This window comes from Gymnodraco acuticeps, unplaced genomic scaffold (genome assembly GCF_902827175.1).
Source record: "Gymnodraco acuticeps unplaced genomic scaffold, fGymAcu1.1, whole genome shotgun sequence".
Classification (NCBI taxonomy): Eukaryota; Metazoa; Chordata; class Actinopteri; order Perciformes; family Bathydraconidae; genus Gymnodraco; species Gymnodraco acuticeps.
Genome location: NW_022992310.1, coordinates 423761 through 438046, shown reverse-complemented (window position 1 = coordinate 438046; position 14286 = coordinate 423761).

The following is a 14286-nucleotide window of genomic DNA, read 5'->3' as shown; positions in this document are numbered from 1 at the left end:
GGCCCTTAGCCAATCACGTACAATGTGTTGAAGCGCTAGCCAATAGGAGCGTGATGAAAAACCCATGGAGAGGCGAAGTCACGCCCATCTACTTCCGGACCATGGGACCCCGGAAGCAAAACATTTACATTGAATTCAATGGAGAGAGAACACGTATCTTTTGATCCCGTTTGAATTGTGCCACAAACTACACATATGATGTTTGTCAATCTTAAACAATCATTTCCAGGTCAAAAAAGTCACATTTTGTCGTAAAACTGCTCAAATATAAGACTATGAAAAATACGCTCCTACAAAGACTACAAATCCCATTCTGGGTCGCGTAAGTGATGTCACAGGCATGCTCGGTGATTTATAATAAGACTCGTAATTAAAGCGAAGAAGATCTCATAACTGATTTATTCCCTTCAATAAATTATAGATTGCTAAAAATAAATTCACTTTTACAAGATGCCTGTGTGCTTTGTACCAGGTTGTAGTCATAAAAGTGATCATACCACTTGCTCCTTCTATCGATTCCCGTCTGATGAAAGGACCAGGAGTCGCTGGATCAGACATATCAGGTAATATCATAGGTAAATATACATGTTGTGCATGTTCATGTGCATAGTCAAGTTAGCTACCTAGCTAGTAGCGACGAGTAGCGAGCACGTTAGTTAGCATTACATTACTTAGCCTTGTCATTTTTAGTAGCCTTACCATGAAGTTATTATTTTATTACATGAAGTAAACCAAAATGTTAAACAGTAACCAAACATGATGGTAAGTATTTCGTGAAACATTTGAAGAGTAGCCTACTGCGCCCTCCACCGGGTGCTAAGGAAGCAGTTCAGGGAGAGTCGAAGGCAGGCATGGAGCTTTGCATGACATTCTTCTGGACGTGTTTCATTGTGATGACAATCTGTTTGTTGGAAAGACAGTCGTTGTGTGCTTATTGAGAGAAAATTGTTAGAAGAGATAATTATTCAAAGTGTTGTTACTTTAAAGTGTTGTTACTGACCTTTTTCTCTTTTATTTTCTTTACCTCACCTGTAACGGAGCCTACACACGGCGGCGTGCGTTGCCGCTTCAACGCTTCTGCCCATTCACTTTGAATGGGGTGACGTCACGATTCGCCGAACTGCATTGTGGGAGCAAAGCGTAGCTTCTCTCGCGGTGCTCGCTGCAAAAGTAGAGCAATGTTCTACTTTTGCCGCCTCGACGGAGGCGTCAGCCAATCAAATCCCGCGTATTCAAATCTGACATTACAAGCGCAAGCCAATCAAACGTATGTTGGGAGAGCCAGACCGCAGTTATTTCCCATATGTCAAAAAATGGAGGAGAAAATGATCGTGGCGGTACTATATGACCAGTCCCTCTTTACATACAGGGATACAAACCGGAGGAGCCAGGCATGGGGGGAGGTGGCAGAGACAGTGGGTGACACTGTAGGGGCCGTAACTGCTGAGACGTTGAGGAACATGCACACTGACCTGCTCTGGCAACCTGATTTCCACTGTACGTAATAGTATTTGGTCATGGTATATTATTTATATACATCAAAGGCACAATGCACCCCCCAGAGACACACATGTATTGAGTGTGATATTTTGCATAGATCATGTGAAATCATCTTTACATATTAGAAAACTGTAGGAGCGGCAACTTGTTTTGAAATTTAATTTTTAATATCCGATAATAAAGTTGATCTGTTTTCTTTATTCTTCTCTCTTCCCAGCTCCATACATCACCATTCTCTGTTTCTGCAGGTCCTGCTTGCTAATCAATGCTCATATTTTTTTACACAATTACAAATAAAGTCCTTGTATTGTATGACATGAAGTTGTGCTTCATTCGGAGTCAATAATAAATTCATTCTGCCTTCAACTGCACAATGATTGTGGACTGCACCGACATCCATGTAGCTGCCCCCCAGTAAGATGAACCAAGCAAAGAGGGTCACCATCATGCCCAAGGACATCCAGCTGGCCCGCCGCATCCGTGGAGAGAGGGCTTAGACTGACCTGAGACCAGCACACCCAAACACAACGGCTCTTTTAAGAGCCACCTACAGTTTCAAAGAGTTGCAATCCTACGTTATTATAATGATTAAACTGGTTCATGTATCACTTAGTTTACTGAACCGTGATGAATGAAAGAAATTAGTGAGGTAGTGGTTTACTGAAGTTACAAAGACATTAATATATGAGTAACAGGTCAGTGTAAACACAAGCTTCTGTCAATTATGGATCATTCAAACTATTTATATAAAAATATGTAATAAAGTTCTAAAACAAGTATTCGGTATATTCCTTGATAGCTTTTGGAGAAGGTTGTTTTTAAGTTTCTAAAATCTATCGTTTCAACTGTTTCACTTTATAAAAAAGGAACAGGTGAGTAGAGCATCATTGAGTTTCTTATTCTGTCAGTAAATTATCCAAATGAATGTTTTTCATTATTTTAGTTAACCATAAACAAATTGATTGTACCTTTTAATAATGACCTTACATGGTCGCCAAAGTTAAATTAACTTCAGAAAATCAAATCTGTTCTGAGAAAAAACTAATAAATGTTTAAAGATAAGAACTTGCCATCCCACTGAAAAACAGTCCGTAGAGATTTAAAGGCGTAGTTGTAGTTCAATCCAACGTTTCATTTGGATTCATTTGACAACAGTCAACTATTTTCATAAAGAATATATATATTTTTCAAAGTCAACTTTATTGTCAATCTTACTCAGTTTGAGAGATCAAAAAGACGTTTAAATAAAATTATACAATTTACAGATATGTATACAAATATATATATCCTATATACACCATCATGTATAATGATGGTGTATGATGTAGAAGGAAGTGTGGTAGATAACAAGTAAATATAGAGTTACTTACATATCCATGTTACAGCAAAAGATGGAATAACTCAGAAGCACGCAGTATAATAATAATTACATGCAACAATTAAATAACTGCTCAGCATCTCCACCACAATCCCAATCTGCTGTGTCCTGTTTTCCTCCCCCCTGCATAACACCCCATCACACATACGAAACACAACGCAGAGTCCGAGGGTGTTAAGAGTATGTTTATTGAAATGTCCTCCTCTCTACTGGCCAACACAGGGAGCATATGCTGGGTGTAGAATTTTTCCAGGAGGAGGAGATTTCCATGCCATGCAGGGTCTTTGGGGATGGGGATGGGGATGATGATCACCTCCTTCGTGGTCCACACAACAAAGTAGCAGAGACTCCGGTCTGTGATATGCAGCTGCCCTTGGACTGGTGCCAGTATGGGTGATTCTACTTGAGAATATATGACCCACCCTCCTCACGAAGACAGAAGGATGGTAACTGGACTGCCTCCGCGATGGTCATGTTCCTCTGGCTGTGTGGACACTTCACCTCCAGCAGGGCAGATGGCTGCACAAGTCCATCGGGTGATGCTCCCAAAACACCCGACTCACTCACAAAGAGACCAGACTCGATTCTAACACTGTCACTTGATAGGCCTCCACAAAAGCCTTCACCCCTTCGGCCTCGTTTACAACCCCCCAGTTGACAGTTGGCGATGTCTCTGGCCAGTGGGTTGTATGTCTCCTCTCGCTGATGGTAAAGTTGAGACACCGGCTGGACTACTTTTTAAGTGCCAGGCTTCCTCCACTGGCACTCAACATCTGTGGAGCTGATCTGCCACATGGCAAATATTGCCAATGCTGCAGCGTGGCTGCATTTGTACATCTCCTGTGCACAATCACAGACAGCGCTCTGCATCGCGCCATCGTCTCCCATGCAGATCTGTAAAAATAAAGTAAGTACCATTTGTTAGCATGCTATAATAGATTGAATGAGCAATAATACAAGGATGGTCCGGATCTGGGGGTGGGAGGGTTTATTTTTCCATAGTTTTGTCCTCTTGTCTGATTGTTGTTATTGTTTGTTTTTTCTGTATTTTTTGTAATTTGTGCTGTATTGGTTGTGATTGTACATTGTATTTTTCTAAATGTGTATGAATACATTTTTGAAAAACATTTGATCAACAATAAAAAAGGATTTGGTCAGGATCTAGACTCAGTGTGTAGTTTATTAATTAATCAATGCTCTCTACATTAGGAAAACACATACCAGTGTACCAGAGGGATATACTGTATAGAGAGGCGAAGTCCCTCCCCTTCCGAAAGCCTCCATGGGACCCCGGATGCGGAAAATTATACATTGAAGTCAATGGAGAGAGAAAGGTTATCTTTTGATCCCGTTTGAATTGTGCCACGAATGACACATATGATGTTTGTCAATTTAAAAGAACATTTTGCAAGTCAAAAAAATAAAAATGTGTCGTAAAACTGTGAAGTTACACATTTTTTCGTGTGAAACCGCTCAGTGAACTACAGGTCTCTCGTCTCGCACAATACGCGTCACCAACATAAAGATGGCCGTCACGTTGGCACATTTCACCACATTCTTTCAGAATGAGAATAAAAGTATTTTACGAGGTGAAAATCACTACAAGTCTGGGCACGTTGAGAGCTGTACCTATATGAAAGGGGAGTTAGTCGGTTCTGTAAGAGCAGCGGGACCGGCTTTACAAGGTTTCGGTGAGTAATATGAGTGCAATGTGTAACGTTAATGTCAGCTAGCTAACATTAGCTAACAAGGTACACTAACGTGTTTTGTTTTAGTAACTAGTTTTCTCCTTAAGAAATTCGTGGTCTCTGTGTATGCTGTGGATAACATTAGTGTTCACAAGAACAAGGTACACTCCCGTGTTTTGTTTTAGTTGCTCTTCAGATTGAAGCGGACAGTTTTTTATCGACTATACTGTATGTGTGATCTCCTTTTTCTCGTTGTGTCATTTGAGTTTATTTGCTGTGTGTAGATTCAAGGATTTTGGTTATCTAGGCACAGCTGTGTGTGACTCCCTCTGGTACACCGGTATGTGTTTTCCTAATGTAGAGAGCATTGATTAATTAATAAACTACACACTGAGTCTAGATCCTGACCAAATCCTTTTTTATTGTTGATCAAATGTTTTTCAAAAATGTATTCATACACATTTAGAAAAATACAATGTACAATCACAACCAATACAACACAAATTACAAAAAATACAGAAAAAACAAACAATAACAACAATCAGACAAGAGGACAAAACTATGGAAAAATAAACCCTCCCACCCCCAGATCCGGACCATACTTGTATTATTGCTCATTCAATCTATTATAGCATGCTAACAAATGGTACTTATTTTTATTTTTACAGATCTGCATGGGAGACGATGGCGCGATGCAGAGCGCTGTCTGTGATTGTGCACAGGAGATGTACAAATGCAGCCACGCTGCAGCATTGGCAATATTTGCCATGTGGCAGATCAGCTCCACAGATGTGAGTGCCAGTGGAGGAAGCCTGGCACTTAAAAAGTAGTCCAGTCGGTGTCTCAACTTTACCAACAGCGAGAGGAGACATACAACCCACTGGCCAGAGACATCGCCAACTGTCAACTGGGGGGTTGTAAACGAGGCCGAAGGGGTGAAGGCTTAGAATCGAGTCTGGTCTCTTTGTGAGTGAGTCGGGTGTTTTGGGAGCATCACCCGATGGACTTGTGCAGCCATCTGCCCTGCTGGAGGTGAAGTGTCCACACAGCCAGAGGAACATGACCATCGCGGAGGCAGTCCAGTTACCATCCTTCTGTCTTCGTGAGGAGGGTGGGTCATATATTCTCAAGGAGAATCACCCATACTGGCACCAGTCCAAGGGCAGCTGCATATCACAGACCGGAGTCTCTGCTACTTTGTTGTGTGGACCACGAAGGAGGTGATCATCATCCCCATCCCCATCCCCAAAGACCCTGCATGGCATGGAAATCTCCTCCTCCTGGAAAAATTATACACCCAGCATATGCTCCCTGTGTTGGCCAGTAGAGGTAGATTGTGGTGGAGATGCTGAGCAGTTATTTAATTGTTGCATGTAATTATTATTATTCTGCGTGCTTCTTAGTTATTCCATCTTTTGCTGTAACATGGATCTGTATGTAACTCTATATTTACTTGTTATCTACCACACTTCCTTCTACATCATACACCATCATTATACATGATGGTGTATATAGGATATATATATTTGTATACATATCTGTAAATTGTATAATTTTATTTAAACATCTTTTTGATCTCTCAAACTGAGTAAGATTGACAATAAAGTTGACTTTGAAAAATATATATATTCTTTATGAAAATAGTTGACTGTTGTCAAATGAATCCAAATGAAACGTTGGACTGAACTACAACTACGCCTTTACATTTCTACGGACTGTTTTTCAGTGGGATGGCAAGTTCCTATCTTTAAACATGTATTCCTTTTTTCTCAGAACAGATTTGATTTTCTGAAGTTAATTTAACTTTGCCGACCATGTAAGGTCATCATTAAAAGGTACAATCAATTTGTTTAGGGTTGACTAAAATAATGAAAAACATTTAATTTGGATAATTTACTGACAGAATAAGAAACTCAATGATGCTCTACTCACCTGTTCCTTTTTTATAAAGTGAAACAGTTGAAACGATAGATTTTAGTAAACTTAAAAACAACCTTCTCCAAAAGCTATCAAGGAATATACCGAATACTTACAATACAATACCTGTTACTCATATATTAATGTCTTTGTAACTTCAGTAAAACCACTACCTCACTCATTTCTTTCATTCATCACGGTTCAGTAAACTAAGTGATACATGAACCAGTTTAATCATTATAATAACGTAGGATGGCAACTCTTTGAAACTGTAGGTGGCTCTTAAAAGAGCCGTTGTGTTTGGGTGTGCTGGTCTCAGGTCAGTCTAAGCCCTCTCTCCACGGATGCGGCGGGCCAGCTGGATGTCCTTGGGCATGATGGTGACCCTCTTTGCTTGGTTCATCTTACTGGGGGGCAGCTACATGGATGTCGGTGCAGTCCACAATCATTGTGCAGTTGAAGGCAGAATTAATGTATTATTGACTCCGAATGAAGCACAACTTCATGTCATACAATACAATGACTTTATTTGTAATTGTGTAAAAAAATATGAGCATTGATTAGCAAGCAGGACCTGCAGGAACAGAGAATGGTGATGTATGGAGCTGGGAAGAGAAGAATAAAGAAAACAGATCAACTTTATTATCGGATATTAAAAATTAAATTTCAAAACAAGTTGCCGCTCCTACAGTTTTCTAGTATGTAAAGATGATTTCACATGATCTATGCAAAATATCACACTCAATACATGTGTGTCTCTGGGGGGTGCATTGTGCCTTTGATGTATATAAATAATATACCATAACCAAATACTATTACGTACAGTGGAAATCAGGTTGCCAGAGCAGGTCAGTGTGCATGTTCCTCAACGTCTCAGCAGTTACAGGTGAGGTAAAGAAAATAAAAGAGAAAAAGGTCAGTAACAACACTTTAAAGTAACAACACTTTGAATAATTATCTCTTCTAACAATTTTCTCTCAATAAGCACACAACGACTGTCTTTCCAACAAACAGATTGTCATCACAATGAAACACGTCCAGAAGAATGACATGCAAAGCTCCCTGCCTGCCTTCGACTCTCCCTGAACTGCTTCCTTAGCACCCGGTGGAGGGCGCAGTAGGCTACTCTTCAAATGTTTCACGAAATACTTACCATCATGTTTGGTTACTGTTTAACATTTTGGTTTACTTCATGTAATAAAATAATAACTTCATGGTAAGGCTACTAAAAATGACAAGGCTAAGTAATGTAATGCTAACTAACGTGCTCGCTATACTCGTCGCTACTAGCTAGGTAGCTAACTTGACTATGCACATGAACATGCACAACATGTATATTTACCTATGATATTACCTGATATGTCTGATCCAGCGACTCCTGGTCCTTTCATCAGACGGGAATCGATAGAAGGAGCAAGTGGTATGATCACTTTTATGACTACAACCTGGTACAAAGCACACAGGCATCTTGTAAAAGTGAATTTATTTTTAGCGATCTATAATTTATTGGAGGGAATAAATCAGTTATGAGATCTTCTTCTTCTTCGCTTTAATTACGAGTCTTATTATAAATCACCGAGCATGCCTGTGACATCACTTACGCGACCCAGAATGGGATTTGGGATTTGTAGTCTTGGTAGTAGCGTATTTTTCATAGTCTTATATTTCAGCAGTTTTACGACAAAATGTGACTTTTTTGACCTGGAAATGATTGTTTAAGATCGACAAACATCATATGTGTAGTTCGTGGCACAATTCAAACGGGATCAAAAGATACGTGTTCTCTCTCCATTGAATTCAATGTACATTTTTCGCTTCCGGGGTCCCATGGTCCGGAAGTAGATGGGTGTGACTTCGCCTCTCCATAACACACAACAGGAATTCAAATATATTTTATTTTGAAACTCTACATCAGAATCACCTGATTTTTTCTGAGTGAATATTTTGGGTGGCCTTCTATCACCCTGAAGTGAAATGAGTCTTTGATTATGGACAGTGTTTTTTATGTATTTGTATCTTAAGATAGAGGGCCGATAGCTCATATATGAGACTTCAAAGCTCTTTTATTTTGAAACTGTACATCAGAATGTAATCAGAGTGACTCTTACTGGAAAACGTTTTACAGTTTAGTCTTTTGGGAGGCACATGTTTTATTTTAGCTTAATATGGGGATATGTCCTCAACACCAGAAGTATTGACGACCCTTAGACTTATGTGTCAATATAAAAATGTAAAAATAACTCAACAATGACAATTGAATAAATTACGCATTTTTTCTTTCTGTGCATTCTTTGATACAAATCTACAGCAGGGGTGTCAAACTCAATCTCATCACGGGCCACATTAGCATTATGGTTGCACTAAGGGCCGGTTGTAACTTTTAGAATATATAAATATACATATAAATATACCTATACATAAATATTAAATAATGTATTATATTATATTATTGGCTCTGCATTGGATTACTATCAGTTCTGGTAATAACTTCATAAATAACTACGTCTGAAAGCAGAAGTCTATGGCAAATAATTGAAAGAAAATATTCAACAATTACACCAATTGTATTATATTCTTTGCAAGCTCTTGCGGGCCACATAAAATGAGGATTGTGGGCCGGTTTTGGCCCACGGGCCTTGAGTTTGAAACCCCTGATCTATAGTAAAATTAGACCACAAAATTCGGAGGTAAACATGTTGCAACGTTATGTGAATTCCTGGTAAAATTAGGTAATTTCACCACAGCATGCACCCTCCCACTGTGTGACCATGACAGGCAGTGCTGGAATTGGGCCGGTACTCACCGGTACGCAGTACCGGCACTTCTGGTTCTGACCCATGGAGTACCGGCACTTCTTGCTCAGTACCGGCATGCTGGCGGTACTCCGGTACTCATGCACCGTGCCAGTACTCAACACTCTCCCGCCTTTCTTATTATACATCCATATATATATATATACAGCCGCCCGGTACTCAGTAGATGCGTCATGAGGTGCCGAACGGACATTCTCATCGCTCTAACCGCTGGAGTTTCACAGCGGCTGTCAGCTGTTTACTCCTGTCATTCAAACAGAACGTGCTGGAGAGGGGGCGGGGCTTATCTTCTCCATGTAAATACTGTGGTGGAAACGACTATGTCAAAATTAACCTATTTGACCGTGATTTAATAGTAATACACGTTTCAAAATAATAATAATAATAATAATGCCGAAGTAACAACATACTGAAAACTGTTAGTAAAACCATGTTTTAATGCTTTACAATTTACATACCTAGATGCACGTGTGTTGTGTTTATGTAGTGCAACTCCCACCCAGTGGGTGGCTATGTAGAGTGATAGAACAGAGCAGGCATGCCCCCGAGAGAAGGAAAGCAAGTCACGTCACAAATTAGCATTTCTAAAATGTTAGCGTGGATTAATAAAAGTGCAAAAAGACAGCGGTTGTCGCCGGAAGAAACTTCAAATACAGAGAATGCTGTGCCTGTGTTGGAAATTGTGTCTGATGGGGAGCTTTCTTGGTTGATCCTCCTGCTCCAAGTTCTAGTGCATTAGCATTAGCACTAGCTCCGCCGCCTCCTCCAGAGCCTCTAACGTTAGCTGCTGCTGGCGCAACTGCCACCACCAACACCGGGCAAAGCGATGCACCTGACTGCTGGACAACGGACCAGGTGCAATATTTTTGCAAGACCAATGCATGGCTCCTTCTTAAAGATAAGAAGCTAGGATGTCGGATATGCAGAGATGTCAAATCTTTGGGAATACACACTGGACAAGGACTGAAACTGTCAACTGAATGGGGTGAGTGTGCAGTGTCTCATTTCGGTGTTGACAAGGGCAAACAACAAGCTAGCCTGAGAAAAAAAATCAAAGAACATAAATAATCACAAGCCCATGTAAAAGCTGCTGACATCCTTACATCTGCTTCACGTGAAACTATTCAACATCAAGTGCAGTCTATGCATAAATCTGAATTAGACACCACTATCAGAGTTTTTCGAACGGCATATAAAATTGGCAAACATAGCCGGCCATTCACAGACATGCCAATTGATTTGAATGTACAGAAACTGAATGGGCTGAACGTGGGCAGGGTTTTGCACTCCAATAAAACCTGTGGTGAAATCATCGACCACATAGCTCATGAGCTGAAGAAAAAAAATGGCAAAAGACATTACAGAAAACCAAAGAAAACTCTGTGTTTTGGTCGATGAATCTACCACTATTAGTGGTAAAACGGTGCTTGTTGTGTGTCTACGCTCAGCATTAGCTGATGCTGAGCCCGAAACGTTTTTTTGGGAGCTGATCGAGTTGGATGGAACAACGGCTGATGACATCACAAAGGCGTTAATGGAGTGTCTTGGAAGAGATTTTAACGAGGACTTTTTAGGTCAGTGTTTCGTTTCTTTTGCATGTGATGGGGCTTCAGTCATGCTAGGGAAGAGAACAGGCGTTGCTACCCAGTTGTGTAGTAAATTCCCAAGCCTGTTTGTGTGGCACTGCTCCAATCATCGTCTAGAGCTGGCAGTTGGGGATGTGGTCAAGGAGGTCTCAGGGCTCAATCATTTCCAGATCTTTTTTGACAAACTCTATTCCTTGTTCCATGCCTCCCCCAAAAATCAGAGGCAGTTAGCGCAGTGTGCGCAAGCAGTCGGACAGCGTCTCCTGGTGATAGGGCGTGTTTTGTCCATCCGCTGGGTGGCTTCAAGTGAAAGGAGCGTCAGAGCAGTCTGGGAAAACTACCGAGTGCTTCATGATCACTTCACAAATGCTGCAAACGACACGAGCAGGGATTCCAGAGACAGAGCAAAGTACAAGGGCCTGGATGATGTGCTCACATCTGCAACGTTTGTCAGCAATCTGGGACTGATGTACGATGCGCTCACAGAGCTCAGCGACCTCTCTCGGCAACTCCAAAAAAGAGAGATGACACTGCCTACAGCAGATAGGCTCTTAACTCGAGAAATACGAGTTTTTGAATCCATGGTCACCATGCCTGGCCCACACATGACTACAGTTCATACAGCTCTAGCTGAGAAGTCCTTCAAGGGTGTTGCCCTGCGTGAGAATGGCAGGCTTGTACAGATTCATGCAGGTCAGTTTTTCCGCAGTATGGTAGAGAATCTGAGACACAGAATGACTTCCACAACCTCCTCTCATGTCAGCACAAGAGAAATCCCATTACATGGCCGGGAGGCCCGGGACAATCAGCTAATCCAGGACATGAAAGTTATCCATCCTGGAAGTTGGCCTGAAGAGGAGTTAGACGTACAGTATGGGGACGTAGAGGTGCTACGTTTGTGCGAAGTGCTGAAAGTGGACAGAAGAGAGACTGTTCAGGGCTTTCGCGAATACAAGGAAACCAGGGCATCCCGTACACCTGCTGCCATGGAGCCTCTACTGAAAGCAGTCCGAACCATCGCTGTCTCCACTAGTGAGTGTGAGCGGGCATTCAGCTGCATGAACGATATCCTTACTGCAAAAAGGAATGCTCTCTCTGTCAGCCGACTGTCCAGCCTGGTTTTCATTAAATGTAATGGACCATCACTAGGACAGTTCAATCCGGAACAGTATGTGAGGTCCTGGCTGGCAAAGGGAAGGAGAAGTGCTGATGAAAGAGCCTGTCCAGCTCCAGCCCCTGATACTGATGTCCCCAAGGCCTTCTGGAGCCTTTTCTAACAATGTGAAGTATATTGCAAAGCAGCTCACCCAGTGAGAAGACTTTTGGCATAATGTGCCGATTTGTACAGATCCTGGAGATAGAAGGACTTCAGACCAACCAGGGAGTTATCTGATCAGCTTGGTGTTCAATGTAACTCTTTACCATGGCTCAGACTTTGTTACTTGCAGTTACAGTTTCTAATGTTAGATTGTGCACATTTTGCATTTGTTTTTACATGTTCTTTGTTCATGCTCTTTATCATTTTTCTGAGTTGGAAAGTTAGATTGCATCATAGTTTACTTTATACATATTTGTATTCTTCAGTGGTGAAGTATATTGCAAAGCAGCTCAGCCATGTGAGAAGACGTTTGGCACTTTTTCGTTTTTCGTTTTCTGAGTTGGAAAGTTAGATTGCATTCAAAATGTACAGAAATACTTAATTTTGTTAAAGCTTTTTATAAAAAATGCTTCTGACCAGAGCTTTGTTTCCTTGTCATTAATGTTGAACACCACCAGAGGGGCTCTCACCTGAAAGGTCTCTGCTTCATGTGTCTTCAGCAGAAGATCTAGACTTTGATTGCTATATTTTCAGTTAATATTGACCTTACTGAGCTTTAGCCATATCCGCTGCCTATCATAAAAAATGTTAAGTACAGTGAACCTTTCTAAAATATACAGTAGTAAAGAGACAAACCCACCAGCATTATAGTAGCCAAATTCTTGTTTGTGGGCTGTATATATAAAATTGACTTGAAAAAGTTGCTGATTTTAGAGTACTGGCACCTTTTTCATTCCAATTCAAGCACTGATGACAGGAGTCATAGCATAAACAGAGACAGAGAAGTAAAGCAAAAAGAGGAAGAGGAGGAACTGCTTGGGTCAGAAACAGAGATGATGCCAAGTTTGGGTGAATAAAGTTGGGTGTACCTGGGTCTATTATTTACCCTGACACAAAGGACTGCAGAAAACCAATACACATTTTCAAAGGTGATTTATTGTGTCATTCATGTAATATATTGAAATGCGTTGTAACTCACCTCACTCGCCTGTCATGTTGCTGATGCAGATCTGTATCTACAGTATACGTCCTCTATTCAAAGCAGCTGATATACACCGTGTCATTTCATATTTACATACGCTGCCTCAAACTTCCTCCTGCTGCCTTTTTATACCTGAGTTGCCCGAGTTAAAAGCAGGGCAGAGGCGAGTAGTGCGCTTCAGCGAGATGCATATATATGAAATGTAATATACATTTCTTGTGTGTATTTGTATTGTCTCTTTTGAGTCAACAAGTCAGTGGAACTTATCACAGTCACAGCAGTAAGACAGACGTTTAATGTATTAATGTATTTTGTATGTTATATTCTTGACTAAGCTAAGATCCAAAGAACATTATTAAAGTGGTCAAACTCTCCAGTTTCATTCCTGTGTACATTCTGAAGGTTTTTACGGAGGGGTTTACTTACATTTCATTCATCACCTGATTTACATTTGAACAAATCCTAAAAACATTGCAAAACATTATAAAAAGACACATCCAAAATCCCCTCTGTAAAACCCTGGGACTCTGATATGTCAACAACAAAGTAAAACGTCATTTGAACCTGGCTTTATCTTTGGAAATGAATACAGTTTAGCATGTATTTGTTACCATTATGCCTTTTTACTATATTCAAGCATAACTTTTTTGAAAACTTGTAATACAAAAAAACATATGTAAGTAACTGGTGAAGAGTTTAACCTATTCACCTTTAGTGTCTCCTTAAACTTTAAAGGTCTCCTATTATACTGTTTTTAATCAATATATTACAGGTCTCAGATATATACAAAACCTGTCTCTGATTGGCTCCAAACACCAAACAGATCATTGCAGCATTACCCATAATCCCCTCTGTTTCAGCCCTGTTTCAAAAGTGCTGATTCTCTGTCTGTTACTTTAGATGAAAATAAGGAGCCCCCTCCCCACGCCCCTCTGAGAGAGATTTGGTTACAAAGAACACAATGGTGCTCTAGGAGGAGATTCAGGTGATAAGGGGGGGGGGGGGTTACCTTGGTTGCTGATTGGCTAATGGTTACACAAGCCAAAACATCGTTATGACATCATAAAGTGGCCAAAATCTGATCAGCTCATTTTCAGACAGGTT